Source organism: Metopolophium dirhodum, chromosome 1 (genome assembly GCF_019925205.1).
Source record: "Metopolophium dirhodum isolate CAU chromosome 1, ASM1992520v1, whole genome shotgun sequence".
NCBI lineage: Eukaryota > Metazoa > Arthropoda > Insecta > Hemiptera > Aphididae > Metopolophium > Metopolophium dirhodum.
Genome location: NC_083560.1, coordinates 4,881,947 through 4,905,701, shown reverse-complemented (window position 1 = coordinate 4,905,701; position 23,755 = coordinate 4,881,947). Strand labels below are relative to the sequence as shown.

The window sequence follows — 23,755 nt, the reverse complement described above, 5'->3', positions numbered from 1 at the left end:
CAGCAATCAATTAGATATACTTTATTACACAAACCAATTTAATTTCTTTTGCATCCGGCCCGAAGGACCAAAATGTACGTTACTCAGACACTGTCAGTATTAGACAGTGATCGTTTTGGCGCTTGTAATTGAATTTGTAGTGAACTGTATATATAAGAGCAAGCAATAAATCAGTTGTGTAATAAAATTATGACAATAATATAGTATATTATAACAATAAACACTGTATTGTGTGTTGGCTCTATGATAGCACAACAATATAATAATAATAATTAACAGTTTCAATTATATGTGCTCTACAATGACACAACAATATAATAATAATAATTAACAGTTTCAATTAAATGTGCTCTACAATGGCACAACAACATAATAATAATTAATAAATAACTCAGGACTCGTCAGCCCATTACCTTTGCAGCTACACTACACACAAATTGGTTCAACCCATGCTACCGAGCCGAGACCTGTAAGTAGAAATCTATCAATACAATAATAATAATAACAGAGTGGCCCCGCACTCGTGCGATTGTGTGAGTGCAGCTGTGACGAATAATTCACAAGCACGACGATTGTTGGGTTCACAGTATGACACCTTGGTCGCCGCCAAAGAACATATACACCAAAACACCTGTGGGTCCAGAACGGATACTGGAAATTGGCAACGAGGTCGTGCCAGCCCAACTCACAATGCTCTACAAAGGGAATAAACTTTACTAACCATCAAATTAACCTTATTGACGATATCACCCGTAGAGCCCACGCTGAAACATATTACACTGGGCTGGACGAACAATTAACCATCTGGCCTCGATGACAGCCGAGAACGTGAATTCAAATTAAAGAAAAAACACTAAAACATGAAATTTGCAGGTAACGGGCATCTGCCGTGTACCAAAGAAAAAACAACTATGAAAAATGTATATAACCACAAGAAAAAACTGATGAACAACAACACAAAAATTACTTATATATTGTTGTGTACCACAATTGCACACAACAGCTCGTCAACCCACACCCAGACCTGTGAAGGTAGAGCTCAGTTTAAGGGATAAGAAATCATGTATGTTGTGTGGAAGTAAGGAGATAAGTGAACCTATATGGCCCACTATTTAAATTGGATGAAGTTGTTATTCATCATTTTTGTATTGTAAGTGGATTTGATAAGCATTAATATATTATTAGTAAAATATAACTATAAACTTGTTTTCAGCTATTATCATCAAGGTCCATTCAAAATGGTGCAGACAATGGTGGAATATATGGATTATTATTAAAAGACATAAGAGCTGAACTGTCTTGAGCATCTAAACAAGTATGTTCTTCCTATATTATACAGTGTGTAGTATTATAGACATCAATAGTTGAAAATATTTGAAAATTGAAAGAAAACCAGGAAGACGGTCTTATATGAAACAAATCATGTTAGATTTAGATAAAGGAACTTACAAAGAATTGAAAAAAACTTGCAATAGAAGGGAGAAAGGGTGGAAGAACACAACTAAATCATTCTTGTAGCATAAATTGTTTATCTCATCAATGTTTTCAATATTCGCATAGGCCGAAAATGACTTTTCATATTAAGTAGCAAAGATATTGCTATAATAAATAGTTTATAATAATTTGGAAAAATTTGTTAGTTTTTCAATGAACTTAAGGGGTTTTGCAGAATTTCCAAATCAATAACTTTTAAAACATTTTTGGTAACAATAATTTCTGATCTTATGGAATCCTGCAAACACTTCATAAATCTTAAGAGTTATTCTTTACAAATTAATTTTAAAAAGTAAAAAAGTATATGTCAATTATTATTTTAAAGTACATTCAAACATTTAATAAAATTGTTTAGCACAATTTATCAATAAAACATGATAAATTAATATTAGATCAACTAAAACAAGGTTTAATATAATATGAGTAAATATGGGGGGGGGGGGGCTTAAATTCAATCGGGGGGGCTAAGCCCCCCCCCACAAGCTACAACCTAATTGCTGTTATGATTATAGTTACATCATCATTGTTGTTTTAGAATTGCTTTTATTGCAAAAAAAAGGCGCTTCCATATTATGCTGTCGAGGAAAATGTCAAAAAGTGTTTCATCTACCTTGTGGCATGAAAAACGGATCAATGCATCAATACTTTCAGTCATTTAAGTACGTATTGAATTTTATATTTGTAAACCTATTTCTATATCATTCTTATTGAAACAAATATCTTTAGATCGTTTTGCCAACAATATCGTATTCAGCAAACTATAGATTTATCGGAGTTAAAAAAGTCTACTTCTACTCAATGTGCTATTTGTAAAAATGATGTTGTACGGTCTAAGGCACCAACTTCTATTTGGGCACTGTGTTGCAAAGGTGATGCTTGGTTTCACCGAGAATGTGTTCAAAATTTGGCCTTAAATACAGGCTACTATTTTAAATGCCCATTATGCAACGATGTCGAAATATTGAAGTGCAGAATGCTGACTCTTGGCATATATATACCATCAAACTACGCCTTTATAATTTAATTGATGTATTACCTAATTTAAATAACAGGTCATCTGATTTTCCTTTTAATAATACTATGGTGTCATCAGAAAAGTGTCTTGTATACGGGTCTTGATTTATGTCGTTTGTTAAATATTTATATTAATCAGTTTGATAATTTAATGTCATTTAAACCCCATCTTAAGTCTAAGGATTTTTCAAAGATTATATCATTATAATAAGACTGTTATAAAAAACTGTACTTAAATAACAGATTGTTTTTTCAATTATATATTTTTGTATTCTTAAGGTGATGAAAACTCGTTCCCCCAGCACAAGCTTTGCTTTTATGGCCAAAATGTAACCTATGATATTTTATGTTATTCTTTTTTGTATTATTTATGTTGTTGTTGCATTAAATTTCATTATTATTATTATATTATTACTTAAAGAAATATAAAATATAGAAAAATAAATGTATAATATTTAAGAAATGGCGCAAAACTGTTTGAAATTTTGACATATTATTAAACTGATAGAAATAGTTTAAAAAAAATATATATTTAAAAAGTTAGTACAGGGAATCATTTTCAATTCAACCAAATAAAATAATTATCATTAAAACCCAACGTTTATTTTGAACTTAAATTTTAATGTGTAATTTACAGTGCAATATCTAGTGGTTAGGGATGTTATGATTTTATTTTAATGATATAATAATAATAATACACATACTTACATTATATAAAATTAAATAAAAATATGTTAAAATTTTGGCTTAGTTATAATTTTTTTTAATAAGGTAAAATTGTAATGAGAGTATAGATTAATATTTAATTTTTACAAAATTTATATTTTTCATTTCTTAATTCTTTGTTGCCAACCTAATAGACCCAAATAAAACAATGTAAAATTTAAAATATAACCGAGCATATAATCATGATATCAGAATTTATGCTTTATCACAGATATTAAATATATCTTTAGTTGTGTTCTTTACTATTCTGTTCTTATTGACATGATGGCAATAAGGGGGAAGGGAATTAAATTTTTGCAGTGGTATTCAAATTAACATTAAATTATTATAATAATATTATGTTCTTTAAATTATTTTTTTTGTTTTAGACCAAAATTTCAACATGTCCCAAGATTGTTCAATTTGTTTAGGTGACATTGACAACAAAAGTTATACAAATGCGTGTAAACATTTGTTTTGTTATACATGTTTACAACAGTGGTCAAAAGAATGTTTATTACCACGCCCAAATGTAAGTTTAGATAAAACATAATAGTTATTAGTTGTTAAACGTAACCATATCATATTATATAAAAAATGTATGTAATTTAAATTTAACTTCAGAAAAATGTTGTATTACTTGTAGTCTGAAGTATTTATTTAGTACAACTGAAAAAATCTAATTATATTGATTTATGCAGATAATATAAGAATTAATTTGATTATAACTAATTAGAAACATGTTGAATAGTTTGTGTCTTATCACAAAAGTTATGTTTTATATTTTTGTTATTTAGTCTGAACCCACTTGATCAATATGTAGAAAGAATTTTATGCATTTTTACCATTCTTTTGATGATTTATACATTCATAAAAGCACATATACCATTCCAGGAATAAACCATGACATTTTACCATCATAAGAAACACATTATTTTATTACATATGAAATTTATATTATGTCTAAATTTACAATATTTTAATCACAATGTTTGTTTTTCTAGTTCAATACCTAGAACTATAAGTGTACGAAACTTAAGTGCTATGTTAAATGGTAATAGGTAAGATATTAATAATTATTAACTATTAGATAAAGACTATTTAACATAATTTTACAATAGTTGTACATTGACATTTCAAGATAAAAAACGTGTCATAAAATTTTTGTAAATATATATAAAACATTTTTATTAATGATAAAGCAATTCACAAATGATTCCAAGTCTGTTAACACAAGACTCAAAATTCATCGATAATTTTGTTGGTATATTGCAGCATACTATGGACAACCAACTAAACATAACAATATTATTATACTATTTGCTCAAATGCATTATGTTACACCAATAGTCCCTATAATTATAAATATTATGTATTTGAATATTGTATTGTATATAAAAAAAATATTTTTATCTTAAAATATCTGAATTTTTATGTTTTGTCTAGAGAGTTCAGTGAAATGAACACTTTACTTCTAAATAATGGCCATCCTGGACAAAGTGGACACCAATAATTGGTAAGTACCTTCTTATTATAATTTTGTTAAGAGAACTCCATTCTCCATTATGTGTTTGCTCTTTGTTATAAATGTACAACATAGCAAAATGTACGTTTCAAATAATACATTTAATCAATTATTTTAAAACTTATAGTGGCTTGAGGTACCTATTATACAATTTAATAGTGAGATTGTCTAGAGCATCTCTGAGACTTTTATTGATATTATAGTTTTGAATTTTGTTTTAAAATGCTCATAATTTTTAATTGAAAAGTCAATGATTAAAAAGCCTCCATAGTTTCCTGCATATTACCTTTAAATTTCTGACGTGTGCGTGTTTCTGTTTATATAGGATTAAAATATTCCTAATTAATATAACTATTATTTTTTTTTTCTAGATATGAACCAGAGGAAGAAATCTACCGCTGTTCCTCCATGCGTCGATATTTCGATAATATAGAGCAATGGGGTAGATCAATGATTTACACAAAGAAATCTGAGATTACGATCCGATAAAATGTATACATATCGTATAGACAAAAATAATTTTGTAAGGAATTAACATCTTTAATCTTTTGTTTTATTAGTTGTAGTTTTTTTTGTATTATTTCTATTTAATTATTTTTATGAATTTTTAGCCTAATAATGGTTAACTAACAGCGTTGTTTACCTATTTTTTTTTATTGTGTATATAACTTTTTGTTACCTATTTATACTTTTTTGTATTTGTACTAAGTACTTTCAGTTCTAAATTCCTAAACTATAAAATAAGGTTATTTTTTATTTTCCAAGTTGTTTAATTGTGTTCTCCAAAAATTCAATATTAAATAAAAGGATTATTATTCTTTAATCACTACTTGATTGTTTGTTAGTTTTTTGAATAGAAACTGCCGAAGTTTAAAAACAAAATTGTCACAAAATTACGATAAGTTTATACAGTTGACAATGATACGGGCTTGACATATTATGCCTATAGGGTATTGGTTGTTTGAGCTTCCCTGTGTAGATAGGGCTGTTGATGTTTGTCATAGGTTGCTTCTGTCCTGCACTCTGCAGTATCCAGATGGTATACATTTTACATATTGTGTTGCCCGACTAAAACTGGTTGCTGCCGATTGTTCCTTATTGTGAATGGAGTATGGATACTTTACGTTACCTCGTACATAGGTTATTTAACTTTCCAATTAATGAACTTTCGAAAGGTATATTTAATGGTCATTTAATGAAGTAAATAAATCTGCATGATTTTCTTAGATACAGTAGAGCCTTAATAACTCAAATGTTTATCATGGCCCTCGAAGTATTTTTAAGTTATACTTGAGGCTTATAATGTCCGGTCACTATGATGCCTCTATACAACATGATCGGTACTACGAATTACACACACGAATGCTCCAGTCCCATTTACATCTAAAACCCTTTAACATTAACTGGCTCTAAACTTGAGCCTCATTGATGGTACGTATTATATATTTGATAGGAATATAAAATATTATATGGCCGCACAATTTTTTATTTCTCTTTCCGAGTTACGCGTTACGTTTAGCAGAATCATTCATATGTAGTTGTTGTGTCGTTTGATTTAATGTCGGAGCGAATATTATGAAACTAATGTCGAGAATACATTATCCGCATGTTTTTTTTATTCTTATTTTAGTTTAATACACGAAATAGTTTTAATCAACTATTATAGTACCTATATTGTTCGTACCTAAGTTTATATCTTTAAATTTAAAGTATGGTTGGTCATAAATGCTAACCCGCGCTAATTATATAAAAAATCAAGCGTACAAATTATTACTATATTGCAAAGAAACTTAATGTAAAATATCTAAGGCTTTTACACAATCGATTTCAGTTTTTAAGATGTAGCTCTATAAAAAAATATTACCGTATATATATGACATTTTCAACAAACGTTTATATTAGCATTTTCCATACACCATGAAAATTAAAAAAATATTTTGTCTCTTTTCGAGTTAATTATAAACATAATACAATTTCGATTTTTATTAGTTTTCTTTAAAATTATTGATGTCGATAAAAATTTATTGCTTGGCTAAAAACCTTGAAAATTTAATAGAAGGTTCATCGAAAGTTTTTAGTGGAAATTATAAAAATGAAAAATGAGCATAAATCCATGGTAATTTTTGAGCGTCTGCGGATTTAGAATTTTTGACAGAATTCGTCAAAACACGGAAAACTTCAAATTATTTCGCATTAGAAATTCTTAAAAAAAAATTATTTTTGTATCCAAGTTTTGATAAATTAATATATGATTCCTCATAAGTTTTCCACATTCAACCATCGGAAGAAACAATAAATTATTTTTCTTAAAAAACAGATACATAGGTAGAATAAAATATTCGAGGTTTGTATACTTATATATTGCTGGTATGGGTCTTACACCGGCATTTTACGTTACTTAGGATAATATTCTTTGTTTAATGTCCAAATCTAGGTACCTATAATGTCATAGTAATGATTAATGATTCGACAACTGTTAATGTGGCCGTGAGTAACCCATTATCTGTTACTACAATATACTCGGTGCATATTCTTCACTTAAAATCGTTGTAAATACTGAACAAACTCAGGTATTGGTATACAAAATATAAATATTATGTAATAAGTGTGTTCTTCCTATATTATACAGTGTGTAGTATTATAGACATCAATAGTTGAAAATATTTGAAAATTGAAAGAAAACCAGGAAGACGGTCTTATATGAAACAAATCATGTTAGATTTAGATAAAGGAACTTACAAAGAATTGAAAAAAACTTGCAATAGAAGGGAGAAAGGGTGGAAGAACACAACTAAATCATTCTTGTAGCATAAATTGTTTATCTCATCAATGTTTTCAATATTCGCATAGGCCGAAAATGACTTTTCATATTAAGTAGCAAAGATATTGCTATAATAAATAGTTTATAATAATTTGGAAAAATTTGTTAGTTTTTCAATGAACTTAAGGGGTTTTGCAGAATTTCCAAATCAATAACTTTTAAAACATTTTTGGTAACAATAATTTCTGATCTTATGGAATCCTGCAAACACTTCATAAATCTTAAGAGTTATTCTTTACAAATTAATTTTAAAAAGTAAAAAAGTATATGTCAATTATTATTTTAAAGTACATTCAAACATTTAATAAAATTGTTTAGCACAATTTATCAATAAAACATGATAAATTAATATTAGATCAACTAAAACAAGGTTTAATATAATATGAGTAAATATGGGGGGGGGGGCTTAAATTCAATCGGGGGGGCTAAGCCCCCCCCCACAAGCTACAACCTAATTGCTGTTATGATTATAGTTACATCATCATTGTTGTTTTAGAATTGCTTTTATTGCAAAAAAAAGGCGCTTCCATATTATGCTGTCGAGGAAAATGTCAAAAAGTGTTTCATCTACCTTGTGGCATGAAAAACGGATCAATGCATCAATACTTTCAGTCATTTAAGTACGTATTGAATTTTATATTTGTAAACCTATTTCTATATCATTCTTATTGAAACAAATATCTTTAGATCGTTTTGCCAACAATATCGTATTCAGCAAACTATAGATTTATCGGAGTTAAAAAAGTCTACTTCTACTCAATGTGCTATTTGTAAAAATGATGTTGTACGGTCTAAGGCACCAACTTCTATTTGGGCACTGTGTTGCAAAGGTGATGCTTGGTTTCACCGAGAATGTGTTCAAAATTTGGCCTTAAATACAGGCTACTATTTTAAATGCCCATTATGCAACGATGTCGAAATATTGAAGTGCAGAATGCTGACTCTTGGCATATATATACCATCAAACTACGCCTTTATAATTTAATTGATGTATTACCTAATTTAAATAACAGGTCATCTGATTTTCCTTTTAATAATACTATGGTGTCATCAGAAAAGTGTCTTGTATACGGGTCTTGATTTATGTCGTTTGTTAAATATTTATATTAATCAGTTTGATAATTTAATGTCATTTAAACCCCATCTTAAGTCTAAGGATTTTTCAAAGATTATATCATTATAATAAGACTGTTATAAAAAACTGTACTTAAATAACAGATTGTTTTTTCAATTATATATTTTTGTATTCTTAAGGTGATGAAAACTCGTTCCCCCAGCACAAGCTTTGCTTTTATGGCCAAAATGTAACCTATGATATTTTATGTTATTCTTTTTTTGTATTATTTATGTTGTTGTTGCATTAAATTTCATTATTATTATTATATTATTACTTAAAGAAATATAAAATATAGAAAAATAAATGTATAATATTTAAGAAATGGCGCAAAACTGTTTGAAATTTTGACATATTATTAAACTGATAGAAATAGTTTAAAAAAAATATATATTTAAAAAGTTAGTACAGGGAATCATTTTCAATTCAACCAAATAAAATAATTATCATTAAAACCCAACGTTTATTTTGAACTTAAATTTTAATGTGTAATTTACAGTGCAATATCTAGTGGTTAGGGATGTTATGATTTTATTTTAATGATATAATAATAATAATACACATACTTACATTATATAAAATTAAATAAAAATATGTTAAAATTTTGGCTTAGTTATAATTTTTTTTAATAAGGTAAAATTGTAATGAGAGTATAGATTAATATTTAATTTTTACAAAATTTATATTTTTCATTTCTTAATTCTTTGTTGCCAACCTAATAGACCCAAATAAAACAATGTAAAATTTAAAATATAACCGAGCATATAATCATGATATCAGAATTTATGCTTTATCACAGATATTAAATATATCTTTAGTTGTGTTCTTTACTATTCTGTTCTTATTGACATGATGGCAATAAGGGGGAAGGGAATTAAATTTTTGCAGTGGTATTCAAATTAACATTAAATTATTATAATAATATTATGTTCTTTAAATTATTTTTTTTGTTTTAGACCAAAATTTCAACATGTCCCAAGATTGTTCAATTTGTTTAGGTGACATTGACAACAAAAGTTATACAAATGCGTGTAAACATTTGTTTTGTTATACATGTTTACAACAGTGGTCAAAAGAATGTTTATTACCACGCCCAAATGTAAGTTTAGATAAAACATAATAGTTATTAGTTGTTAAACGTAACCATATCATATTATATAAAAAATGTATGTAATTTAAATTTAACTTCAGAAAAATGTTGTATTACTTGTAGTCTGAAGTATTTATTTAGTACAACTGAAAAAATCTAATTATATTGATTTATGCAGATAATATAAGAATTAATTTGATTATAACTAATTAGAAACATGTTGAATAGTTTGTGTCTTATCACAAAAGTTATGTTTTATATTTTTGTTATTTAGTCTGAACCCACTTGATCAATATGTAGAAAGAATTTTATGCATTTTTACCATTCTTTTGATGATTTATACATTCATAAAAGCACATATACCATTACAGGAATAAACCATGACATTTTACCATCATAAGAAACACATTATTTTATTACATATGAAATTTATATTATGTCTAAATTTACAATATTTTAATCACAATGTTTGTTTTTCTAGTTCAATACCTAGAACTATAAGTGTACGAAACTTAAGTGCTATGTTAAATGGTAATAGGTAAGATATTAATAATTATTAACTATTAGATAAAGACTATTTAACATAATTTTACAATAGTTGTACATTGACATTTCAAGATAAAAAACGTGTCGTAAAATTTTTGTAAATATATATAAAACATTTTTATTAATGATAAAGCAATTCACAAATGATTCCAAGTCTGTTAACACAAGACTCAAAATTCATCGATAATTTTGTTGGTATATTGCAGCATACTATGGACAACCAACTAAACATAACAATATTATTATACTATTTGCTCAAATGAATTATGTTACACCAATAGTCCCTATAATTATAAATATTATGTATTTGAATATTGTATTGTATATAAAAAAAATATTTTTATCTTAAAATATCTGAATTTTTATGTTTTGTCTAGAGAGTTCAGTGAAATGAACACTTTACTTCTAAATAATGGCCATCCTGGACAAAGTGGACACCAATAATTGGTAAGTACCTTCTTATTATAATTTTGTTAAGAGAACTCCATTCTCCATTATGTGTTTGCTCTTTGTTATAAATGTACAACATAGCAAAATGTACGTTTCAAATAATACATTTAATCAATTATTTTAAAACTTATAGTGGCTTGAGGTACCTATTATACAATTTAATAGTGAGATTGTCTAGAGCATCTCTGAGACTTTTATTGATATTATAGTTTTGAATTTTGTTTTAAAATGCTCATAATTTTTAATTGAAAAGTCAATGATTAAAAAGCCTCCATAGTTTCCTGCATATTACCTTTAAATTTCTGACGTGTGCGTGTTTCTGTTTATGTAGGATTAAAATATTCCTAATTAATATAACTATTATTTTTTTTTTCTAGATATGAACCAGAGGAAGAAATCTACCGCTGTTCCTCCATGCGTCGATATTTCGATAATATAGAGCAATGGGGTAGATCAATGATTTACACAAAGAAATCTGAGATTACGATCCGATAAAATGTATACATATCGTATAGACAAAAATAATTTTGTAAGGAATTAACATCTTTAATCTTTTGTTTTATTAGTTGTAGTTTTTTTTGTATTATTTCTATTTAATTATTTTTATGAATTTTTAGCCTAATAATGGTTAACTAACAGCGTTGTTTACCTATTTTTTTTTATTGTGTATATAACTTTTTGTTACCTATTTATACTTTTTTGTATTTGTACTAAGTACTTTCAGTTCTAAATTCCTAAACTATAAAATAAGGTTATTTTTTATTTTCCAAGTTGTTTAATTGTGTTCTCCAAAAATTCAATATTAAATAAAAGGATTATTATTCTTTAATCACTACTTGATTGTTTGTTAGTTTTTTGAATAGAAACTGCCGAAGTTTAAAAACAAAATTGTCACAAAATTACGATAAGTTTATACAGTTGACAATGATACGGGCTTGACATATTATGCCTATAGGGTATTGGTTGTTTGAGCTTCCCTGTGTAGATAGGGCTGTTGATGTTTGTCATAGGTTGCTTCTGTCCTGCACTCTGCAGTATCCAGATGGTATACATTTTACATATTGTGTTGCCCGACTAAAACTGGTTGCTGCCGATTGTTCCTTATTGTGAATGGAGTATGGATACTTTACGTTACCTCGTACATAGGTTATTTAACTTTCCAATTAATGAACTTTCGAAAGGTATATTTAATGGTCATTTAATGAAGTAAATAAATCTGCATGATTTTCTTAGATACAGTAGAGCCTTAATAACTCAAATGTTTATCATGGCCCTCGAAGTATTTTTAAGTTATACTTGAGGCTTATAATGTCCGGTCACTATGATGCCTCTATACAACATGATCGGTACTACGAATTACACACACGAATGCTCCAGTCCCATTTACATCTAAAACCCTTTAACATTAACTGGCTCTAAACTTGAGCCTCATTGATGGTACGTATTATATATTTGATAGGAATATAAAATATTATATGGCCGCACAATTTTTTATTTCTCTTTCCGAGTTACGCGTTACGTTTAGCAGAATCATTCATATGTAGTTGTTGTGTCGTTTGATTTAATGTCGGAGCGAATATTATGAAACTAATGTCGAGAATACATTATCCGCATTGGTTTTTTTTATTCTTATTTTAGTTTAATACACGAAATAGTTTTAATCAACTATTATAGTACCTATATTGTTCGTACCTAAGTTTTATCTTTAAATTTAAAGTATGGATGGTCATAAATGCTAACCCGCGCTAATTATATAAAAAATCAAGCGTACAAATTATTACTATATTGCAAAGAAACTTAATGTAAAATATCTAAGGCTTTTACACAATCGATTTCAGTTTTTAAGATGTAGCTCTATAAAAAAAATATTACCGTATATATATGACATTTTCAACAAACGTTTATATTAGCATTTTCCATACACCATGAAAATTAAAAAATATTTTGTCTCTTTTCGAGTTAATTATAAACATAATACAATTTCGATTTTTATTAGTTTTCTTTAAAATTATTGATGTCGATAAAAATTTATTGCTTGGCTAAAAACCTTGAAAATTTAATAGAAGGTTCATCGAAAGTTTTTAGTGGAAATTATAAAAATGAAAAATGAGCATAAATCCATGGTAATTTTTGAGCGTCTGCGGATTTAGAATTTTTGACAGAATTCGTCAAAACACGGAAAACTTCAAATTATTTCGCATTAGAAATTCTTAAAAAAAAATTATTTTTGTATCCAAGTTTTGATAAATTAATATATGATTCCTCATAAGTTTTCCACATTCAACCATCGGAAGAAACAATAAATTATTTTTCTTAAAAAACAGATACATAGGTAGAATAAAATATTCGAGGTTTGTATACTTATATATTGCTGGTATGGGTCTTACACCGGCATTTTACGTTACTTAGGATAATATTCTTTGTTTAATGTCCAAATCTAGGTACCTATAATGTCATAGTAATGATTAATGATTCGACAACTGTTAATGTGGCCGTGAGTAACCCATTATCTGTTACTACAATATACTCGGTGCATATTCTTCACTTAAAATCGTTGTAAATACTGAACAAACTCAGGTATTGGTATACAAAATATAAATATTATGTAATAAGTGTGTTCTTCCTATATTATACAGTGTGTAGTATTATAGACATCAATAGTTGAAAATATTTGAAAATTGAAAGAAAACCAGGAAGACGGTCTTATATGAAACAAATCATGTTAGATTTAGATAAAGGAACTTACAAAGAATTGAAAAAAACTTGCAATTGAAGGGAGAAAGGGTGGAAGAACACAACTAAATCATTCTTGTAGCATAAATTGTTTATCTCATCAATGTTTTCAATATTCGCATAGGCCGAAAATGACTTTTCATATTAAGTAGCAAAGATATTGCTATAATAGTTTATAATAATTTGGAAAAATTTGTTAGTTTTTCAATGAACTTAAGGGGTTTTGCAGAATTTCCAAATCAATAACTTTTAAAACATTTTTGGTAACAATAATTTCTGATCTTATGGAATCCTGCAAATACTTCATAAATCTTAAGAGTTATTCTTTACAAATTAATTTTAAAAAGTAAAAAAGTATATGTCAATTATTATTTTAAAGTACATTCAAACATTTAATAAAATTGTTTAGCACAATTTATCAATAAAACATGATAAATTAATATTAGATCAACTAAAACAAGGTTTAATATAATATGAGTAAATATGGGGGGGGGGGCTTAAATTCAATCGGGGGGGCTAAGCCCCCCCCCCACAAGCTACAACCTAATTGCTGTTATGATTATAGTTACATCATCATTGTTGTTTTAGAATTGCTTTTATTGCAAAAAAAAGGCGCTTCCATATTATGCTGTCGAGGAAAATGTCAAAAAGTGTTTCATCTACCTTGTGGCATGAAAAACGGATCAATGCATCAATACTTTCAGTCATTTAAGTACGTATTGAATTTTATATTTGTAAACCTATTTCTATATCATTCTTATTGAAACAAATATCTTTAGATCGTTTTGCCAACAATATCGTATTCAGCAAACTATAGATTTATCGGAGTTAAAAAAGTCTACTTCTACTCAATGTGCTATTTGTAAAAATGATGTTGTACGGTCTAAGGCACCAACTTCTATTTGGGCACTGTGTTGCAAAGGTGATGCTTGGTTTCACCGAGAATGTGTTCAAAATTTGGCCTTAAATACAGGCTACTATTTTAAATGCCCATTATGCAACGATGTCGAAATATTGAAGTGCAGAATGCTGACTCTTGGCATATATATACCATCAAACTACGCCTTTATAATTTAATTGATGTATTACCTAATTTAAATAACAGGTCATCTGATTTTCCTTTTAATAATACTATGGTGTCATCAGAAAAGTGTCTTGTATACGGGTCTTGATTTATGTCGTTTGTTAAATATTTATATTAATCAGTTTGATAATTTAATGTCATTTAAACCCCATCTTAAGTCTAAGGATTTTTCAAAGATTATATCATTATAATAAGACTGTTATAAAAAACTGTACTTAAATAACAGATTGTTTTTTCAATTATATATTTTTGTATTCTTAAGGTGATGAAAACTCGTTCCCCCAGCACAAGCTTTGCTTTTATGGCCAAAATGTAACCTATGATATTTTATGTTATTCTTTTTTGTATTATTTATGTTGTTGTTGCATTAAATTTCATTATTATTATTATATTATTACTTAAAGAAATATAAAATATAGAAAAATAAATGTATAATATTTAAGAAATGGCGCAAAACTGTTTGAAATTTTGACATATTATTAAACTGATAGAAATAGTTTAAAAAAAATATATATTTAAAAAGTTAGTACAGGGAATCATTTTCAATTCAACCAAATAAAATAATTATCATTAAAACCCAACGTTTATTTTGAACTTAAATTTTAATGTGTAATTTACAGTGCAATATCTAGTGGTTAGGGATGTTATGATTTTATTTTAATGATATAATAATAATAATACACATACTTACATTATATAAAATTAAATAAAAATATGTTAAAATTTTGGCTTAGTTATAATTTTTTTTAATAAGGTAAAATTGTAATGAGAGTATAGATTAATATTTAATTTTTACAAAATTTATATTTTTCATTTCTTAATTCTTTGTTGCCAACCTAATAGACCCAAATAAAACAATGTAAAATTTAAAATATAACCGAGCATATAATCATGATATCAGAATTTATGCTTTATCACAGATATTAAATATATCTTTAGTTGTGTTCTTTACTATTCTGTTCTTATTGACATGATGGCAATAAGGGGGAAGGGAATTAAATTTTTGCAGTGGTATTCAAATTAACATTAAATTATTATAATAATATTATGTTCTTTAAATTATTTTTTTTGTTTTAGACCAAAATTTCAACATGTCCCAAGATTGTTCAATTTGTTTAGGTGACATTGACAACAAAAGTTATACAAATGCGTGTAAACATTTGTTTTGTTATACATGTTTACAACAGTGGTCAAAAGAATGTTTATTACCACGCCCAAATGTAAGTTTAGATAAAACATAATAGTTATTAGTTGTTAAACGTAACCATATCATATTATATAAAAAATGTATGTAATTTAAATTTAACTTCAGAAAAATGTTGTATTACTTGTAGTCTGAAGTATTTATTTAGTACAACTGAAAAAATCTAATTATATTGATTTATGCAGATAATATAAGAATTAATTTGATTATAACTAATTAGAAACATGTTGAATAGTTTGTGTCTTATCACAAAAGTTATGTTTTATATTTTTGTTATTTAGTCTGAACCCACTTGATCAATATGTAGAAAGAATTTTATGCATTTTTACCATTCTTTTGATGATTTATACATTCATAAAAGCACATATACCATTCCAGGAATAAACCATGACATTTTACCATCATAAGAAACACATTATTTTATTACATATGAAATTTATATTATGTCTAAATTTACAATATTTTAATCACAATGTTTGTTTTTCTAGTTCAATACCTAGAACTATAAGTGTACGAAACTTAAGTGCTATGTTAAATGGTAATAGGTAAGATATTAATAATTATTAACTATTAGATAAAGACTATTTAACATAATTTTACAATAGTTGTACATTGACATTTCAAGATAAAAAACGTGTCGTAAAATTTTTGTAAATATATATAAAACATTTTTATTAATGATAAAGCAATTCACAAATGATTCCAAGTCTGTTAACACAAGACTCAAAATTCATCGATAATTTTGTTGGTATATTGCAGCATACTATGGACAACCAACTAAACATAACAATATTATTATACTATTTGCTCAAATGAATTATGTTACACCAATAGTCCCTATAATTATAAATATTATGTATTTGAATATTGTATTGTATATAAAAAAAATATTTTTATCTTAAAATATCTGAATTTTTATGTTTTGTCTAGAGAGTTCAGTGAAATGAACACTTTACTTCTAAATAATGGCCATCCTGGACAAAGTGGACACCAATAATTGGTAAGTACCTTCTTATTATAATTTTGTTAAGAGAACTCCATTCTCCATTATGTGTTTGCTCTTTGTTATAAATGTACAACATAGCAAAATGTACGTTTCAAATAATACATTTAATCAATTATTTTAAAACTTATAGTGGCTTGAGGTACCTATTATACAATTTAATAGTGAGATTGTCTAGAGCATCTCTGAGACTTTTATTGATATTATAGTTTTGAATTTTGTTTTAAAATGCTCATAATTTTTAATTGAAAAGTCAATGATTAAAAAGCCTCCATAGTTTCCTGCATATTACCTTTAAATTTCTGACGTGTGCGTGTTTCTGTTTATATAGGATTAAAATATTCCTAATTAATATAACTATTATTTTTTTTTTCTAGATATGAACCAGAGGAAGAAATCTACCGCTGTTCCTCCATGCGTCGATATTTCGATAATATAGAGCAATGGGGTAGATCAATGATTTACACAAAGAAATCTGAGATTACGATCCGATAAAATGTATACATATCGTATAGACAAAAATAATTTTGTAAGGAATTAACATCTTTAATCTTTTGTTTTATTAGTTGTAGTTTTTTTTGTATTATTTCTATTTAATTATTTTTATGAATTTTTAGCCTAATAATGGTTAACTAACAGCGTTGTTTACCTATTTTTTTTTATTGTGTATATAACTTTTTGTTACCTATTTATACTTTTTTGTATTTGTACTAAGTACTTTCAGTTCTAAATTCCTAAACTATAAAATAAGGTTATTTTTTATTTTCCAAGTTGTTTAATTGTGTTCTCCAAAAATTCAATATTAAATAAAAGGATTATTATTCTTTAATCACTACTTGATTGTTTGTTAGTTTTTTGAATAGAAACTGCCGAAGTTTAAAAACAAAATTGTCACAAAATTACGATAAGTTTATACAGTTGACAATGATACGGGCTTGACATATTATGCCTATAGGGTATTGGTTGTTTGAGCTTCCCTGTGTAGATAGGGCTGTTGATGTTTGTCATAGGTTGCTTCTGTCCTGCACTCTGCAGTATCCAGATGGTATACATTTTACATATTGTGTTGCCCGACTAAAACTGGTTGCTGCCGATTGTTCCTTATTGTGAATGGAGTATGGATACTTTACGTTACCTCGTACATAGGTTATTTAACTTTCCAATTAATGAACTTTCGAAAGGTATATTTAATGGTCATTTAATGAAGTAAATAAATCTGCATGATTTTCTTAGATACAGTAGAGCCTTAATAACTCAAATGTTTATCATGGCCCTCGAAGTATTTTTAAGTTATACTTGAGGCTTATAATGTCCGGTCACTATGATGCCTCTATACAACATGATCGGTACTACGAATTACACACACGAATGCTCCAGTCCCATTTACACCTAAAACCCTTTAACATTAACTGGCTCTAAACTTGAGCCTCATTGATGGTACGTATTATATATTTGATAGGAATATAAAATATTATATGGCCGCACAATTTTTTATTTCTCTTTCCGAGTTACGCGTTACGTTTAGCAGAATCATTCATATGTAGTTGTTGTGTCGTTTGATTTAATGTCGGAGCGAATATTATGAAACTAATGTCGAGAATACATTATCCGCATTGGTTTTTTTATTCTTATTTTAGTTTAATACAATAGTTTTAATCAACTATTATAGTACCTATATTGTTCGTACCTAAGTTTTATCTTTAAATTTAAAGTATGGATGGTCATAAATGCTAACCCGCGCTAATTATATAAAAAATCAAGCGTACAAATTATTACTATATTGCAAAGAAACTTAATGTAAAATATTTAAGGCTTTTACACAATCGATTTCAGTTTTTAAGATGTAGCTCTATAAAAAAAATATTACCGTATATATATGACATTTTCAACAAACGTTTATATTAGCATTTTCCATACACCATGAAAATTAAAAAATATTTTGTCTCTTTTCGAGTTAATTATAAACATAATACAATTTCGATTTTTATTAGTTTTCTTTAAGATTATTGATGTCGATAAAAATTTATTGCTTGGCTAAAAACCTTGAAAATTTAATAGAAGGTTCATCGAAAGTTTTTAGTGGAAATTATAAAAATGAAAAATGAGCATAAATCCATGGTAATTTTTGAGCGTCTGCGGATTTAGAATTTTTGACAGAATTCGTCAAAACACGGAAAACTTCAAATTATTTCGCATTAGAAATTCTTAAAAAAAAATTATTTTTGTATCCAAGTTTTGATAAATTAATATATGATTCCTCATAAGTTTTCCACATTCAACCATCGGAAGAAACAATAAATTATTTTTCTTAAAAAACAGATACATAGGTAGAATAAAATATTCGAGGTTTGTATACTTATATATTGCTGGTATGGGTCTTACACCGGCATTTTACGTTACTTAGGATAATATTCTTTGTTTAATGTCCAAATCTAGGTACCTATAATGTCATAGTAATGATTAATGATTCGACAACTGTTAATGTGGCCGTGAGTAACCCATTATCTGTTACTACAATATACTCGGTGCATATTCTTCACTTAAAATCGTTGTAAATACTGAACAAACTCAGGTATTGGTATACAAAATATAAATATTATGTAATAAGTGTGTTCTTCCTATATTATACAGTGTGTAGTATTATAGACATCAATAGTTGAAAATATTTGAAAATTGAAAGAAAACCAGGAAGACGGTCTTATATGAAACAAATCATGTTAGATTTAGATAAAGGAACTTACAAAGAATTGAAAAAAACTTGCAATAGAAGGGAGAAAGGGTGGAAGAACACAACTAAATCATTCTTGTAGCATAAATTGTTTATCTCATCAATGTTTTCAATATTCGCATAGGCCGAAAATGACTTTTCATATTAAGTAGCAAAGATATTGCTATAATAAATAGTTTATAATAATTTGGAAAAATTTGTTAGTTTTTCAATGAACTTAAGGGGTTTTGCAGAATTTCCAAATCAATAACTTTTAAAACATTTTTGGTAACAATAATTTCTGATCTTATGGAATCCTGCAAACACTTCATAAATCTTAAGAGTTATTCTTTACAAATTAATTTTAAAAAGTAAAAAAGTATATGTCAATTATTATTTTAAAGTACATTCAAACATTTAATAAAATTGTTTAGCACAATTTATCAATAAAACATGATAAATTAATATTAGATCAACTAAAACAAGGTTTAATATAATATGAGTAAATATGGGGGGGGGGGCTTAAATTCAATCGGGGGGGCTAAGCCCCCCCCCCACAAGCTACAACCTAATTGCTGTTATGATTATAGTTACATCATCATTGTTGTTTTAGAATTGCTTTTATTGCAAAAAAAAGGCGCTTCCATATTATGCTGTCGAGGAAAATGTCAAAAAGTGTTTCATCTACCTTGTGGCATGAAAAACGGATCAATGCATCAATACTTTCAGTCATTTAAGTACGTATTGAATTTTATATTTGTAAACCTATTTCTATATCATTCTTATTGAAACAAATATCTTTAGATCGTTTTGCCAACAATATCGTATTACCATCAAGGTAAATAGAGTCTTCTTTATCTCATTTATTGAAACTTAATAAGTATGTACGAAACTCTAAGAAAAAGTATTTTAAACTCCCTTATCGAGTACAAAGTTATAAACAATAAAAAATTTAGTTTTCATATGAGAAGAATTCAATTTTTATATTACTTTATGGGCTCGATTCAAATATGATTTGTATTAAATTTTATTTTCATGAATCTTGGAGTACTACGATAAATATTCTGCTTCTGAATATGAAACTACAATTTTCATCATTCAAAAGAAGACACGAAAAAAAACTAATACATTTTTATCAAATGGAATAATATTTCAAACTATACTCAGTGATTCCTTAAGTACACTTAACAGTATAAAAAACCAGTTCAAACCCGGAGACATCGCTATTAAAATACTGAACAATCTAAATGAAGCCCTATCCAAAACTAAACAAATAATCCTCATGTGGGTCCCCGGGCACTCCGGCATCGAAGGGAACGAACTAGCCGATAAACAGGCCAAGATCGCTGCCACAAACCCCAAAATAGCAAATATAGCAGGTCCAACTTACAACGACCTCAAAAGGCACATAAATCACATAACCAATACCAAATAGCTCAATACTTGGAAACAACAAAACACCAAACTCAACACTATTAAAAGATACACCAACAGGTGGATTAACAATTCTTTAAAAAGAAAAGAAGAATCGGTTCTAAACCGACTGAGAATTTGACACACACGACTTACCCACGGATACCTAATGGCAAAGGAAGAACCCCCCTCATGTGAAGTCTGTGGTGTCCAATTAACAGTGAAACACATCTTAACCGAATGCCTAAAATTCCAATGCGATCGTCAAATCATTGGATTAGATTCATCACTGGACACCGTACTGGGACCCAACACCGAAGAAAACTTTAAGATAATAAAATTCCTGAAATTGACAGGCCTTTACAATTTAATATAATAATATTTAACCCGACTGTACACTATGTAACCAGACCTATTCTGTAATTTCAATGTTAATACCTAACTTATATATAAGAATACCTTAAAACTGTAAATAACTATTGTATACTTCATATTTGTAGCTAATGACCATAGTTGTCGAGCATTATATTAGATCAATAAAAAAAAAAAAAAATATTTCAAACTAATAAGCACTTAAAATTACCTTGTTTGTATAAAGATGCTTTATAGATTAAATATCATTTTTTTTTTTAAAGTAAATTTGGAACTAGAAGTTACCAATTTAATAATTACCTATTAAGTAGTTTTAAAAGATGATCCTTCTATAATTATTGTAAATAAATGGTCTTAATAACTTTTAAGTCTTGTACAAAATTAATATGCATTCACTGATACCATAGATTAAATAACACTATAATATAATATGATATAGGCAACACCAATGCAGCCATTTGTCACTCATTATTCAGATTTTATAATAGTTTGTACTATCTATGGTGTTATTTAATCTACGCTTTAAATTATTTAATACTATAAAAAGTTTCAACAAAAAGTTTATTCACAGGGACCCCTCTTGGGAAACTGTACCCAATGCTCTTGCCGAGCTCTCAGAAAGGCAAAGAAAATGCAGTATAGAAACATGTCTATGTCCACATAACCAAGAGTATCAACACCCATCGTAAGTAATTTTTTTTTATAACAATAATAGTTTTAATTATTAAGCAAAGAGAATTCGGAATTCAAATATTTTTCAAAATTAAAATAGGACTTCTGGAAGTACAGTGTGCTGTCGGTAATTAAACATAAATAACTCAAAATTCTCGACACCTCAAACGAATAAAATTCACTACCAAATACCAATAACACATTAAGATTTTGATAACTTAAAATTCTTTTTCTGTGAGCTTCGAGTTACCGAAAGTTTACTGTATATATTTTTATCTTCTGCATATTGGATTAAATGCACAAAAAAGCAACCAGCTTTAAACTAACAGCATTAATAAATCCATATGTATCTAAATAACGTATGAAATATTTGTGACATTGACATATTAAAATAAATTTGATTCTTATTCAAAAATATTCAACTTTTTGTTATAATATAGATAAACTTAATTATAAAAATTAAAAATTAAAAAAAATATGTAAAAATAATAATACACGTTGCGTTAATATATATTATTTTTTATTTTCTAAACAGCGGATTGTGGGAAATTCTTTTGTGTAATTCATGTGGATCAAATAGAACACATAGGTTGTGCAGTTTTCTTGAAGCTGAACAAAAGTAGTGCTGTGCAGTTTGCAAAAGAGTTACAGGTATGATTTATTATTATTTAATTAATTTGTTATATATGCTAAATATATGAAACTCACTCAAAAAAATCAATAACCAACTGATTAATACATATCTAACCTAACATGAATTTCCGAAATAAAGTCCAATAGAATAAAAGTCAACCAACAGGCACAACAATGTAGTATATGGTGTGGTCACTTTAAATCTTTGATTAAGAGGGCACTATCCCGCATACGTTCTCTCTGTCTTACAAACGCATAAGATAGCAAATTGTACGCTCAGAAAATATACATTTAGGTCTGTTAGCTTATAAACTAGATTGAATTGACCTTTTATAAAATTTAGGTATAAGAATAATATTATTATCTAGTGAACCTCATGGGTTTTTTTTTTTAAATTTTAATTATAAAGCCCATCTACATTTCAACATGAATTGAACAACATATGTTGTTTTTATAAGAGTTTAATTATTAATTTTATCAATCATCAATGGACTATGATATATAAAAAATGATAATTATTGTTTAAGCGTTCAAAGGGTATAAATTAGTCTGGCAAATATCATTGTAATTGTAATCATCCAACACCATCAATGGTTTATATTTTTGGTTATTTAATACACGACTAACACTTTCTATACTGATCTGAACAGAATCCATTAAAAAATAAAGTTATTATCATTGATTTTGCTGTTTGGTACAAGTACATGGTTAAACACTATGAAATTGAGGTAAATAATTTTGCCTGGTTAGAATACAACACATTTACAACGACATAATCACTCTGTATATTCATTAATATTAAATATTGTTATTTAATTTACTGTTAAGTGGATATAAAAAACTAACTCATTTAGCTATTAAACGAGAATATCAATTCTAGTATTCAACTATTTAATGTAACACATAGAAAATATTTTTGCCACTGGTAACTTGATGATTTTAACTTGTTCAAACAATTTTTATAAAGCATTGAATATTGAATTTCAGATAAGGATGCAGCAAAGAAGAAAATTAAATTAGAATCACTTGATAATTGTAGTGAAAGTTCGAGTATGTCTGAAGGGCAAGTCTCGACTCACAACGGAGAAGTATCTCAAAGACAACATAGTATCATAGATGATTCAATACTTATATTGGATTCAGATGACAGCAATGATAGTAAAAGCAGTGTATAG

The 23,755-nt window shown here is 27.4% G+C and overlaps 1 pseudogene; it reads left to right on the top strand.

Annotated features, from left to right (window-relative positions):
* Positions 1 to 72: 72 nt before the first annotated feature.
* On the top strand, positions 73 to 23,755 carry LOC132938477 (PHD finger protein 7-like; annotated as a pseudogene).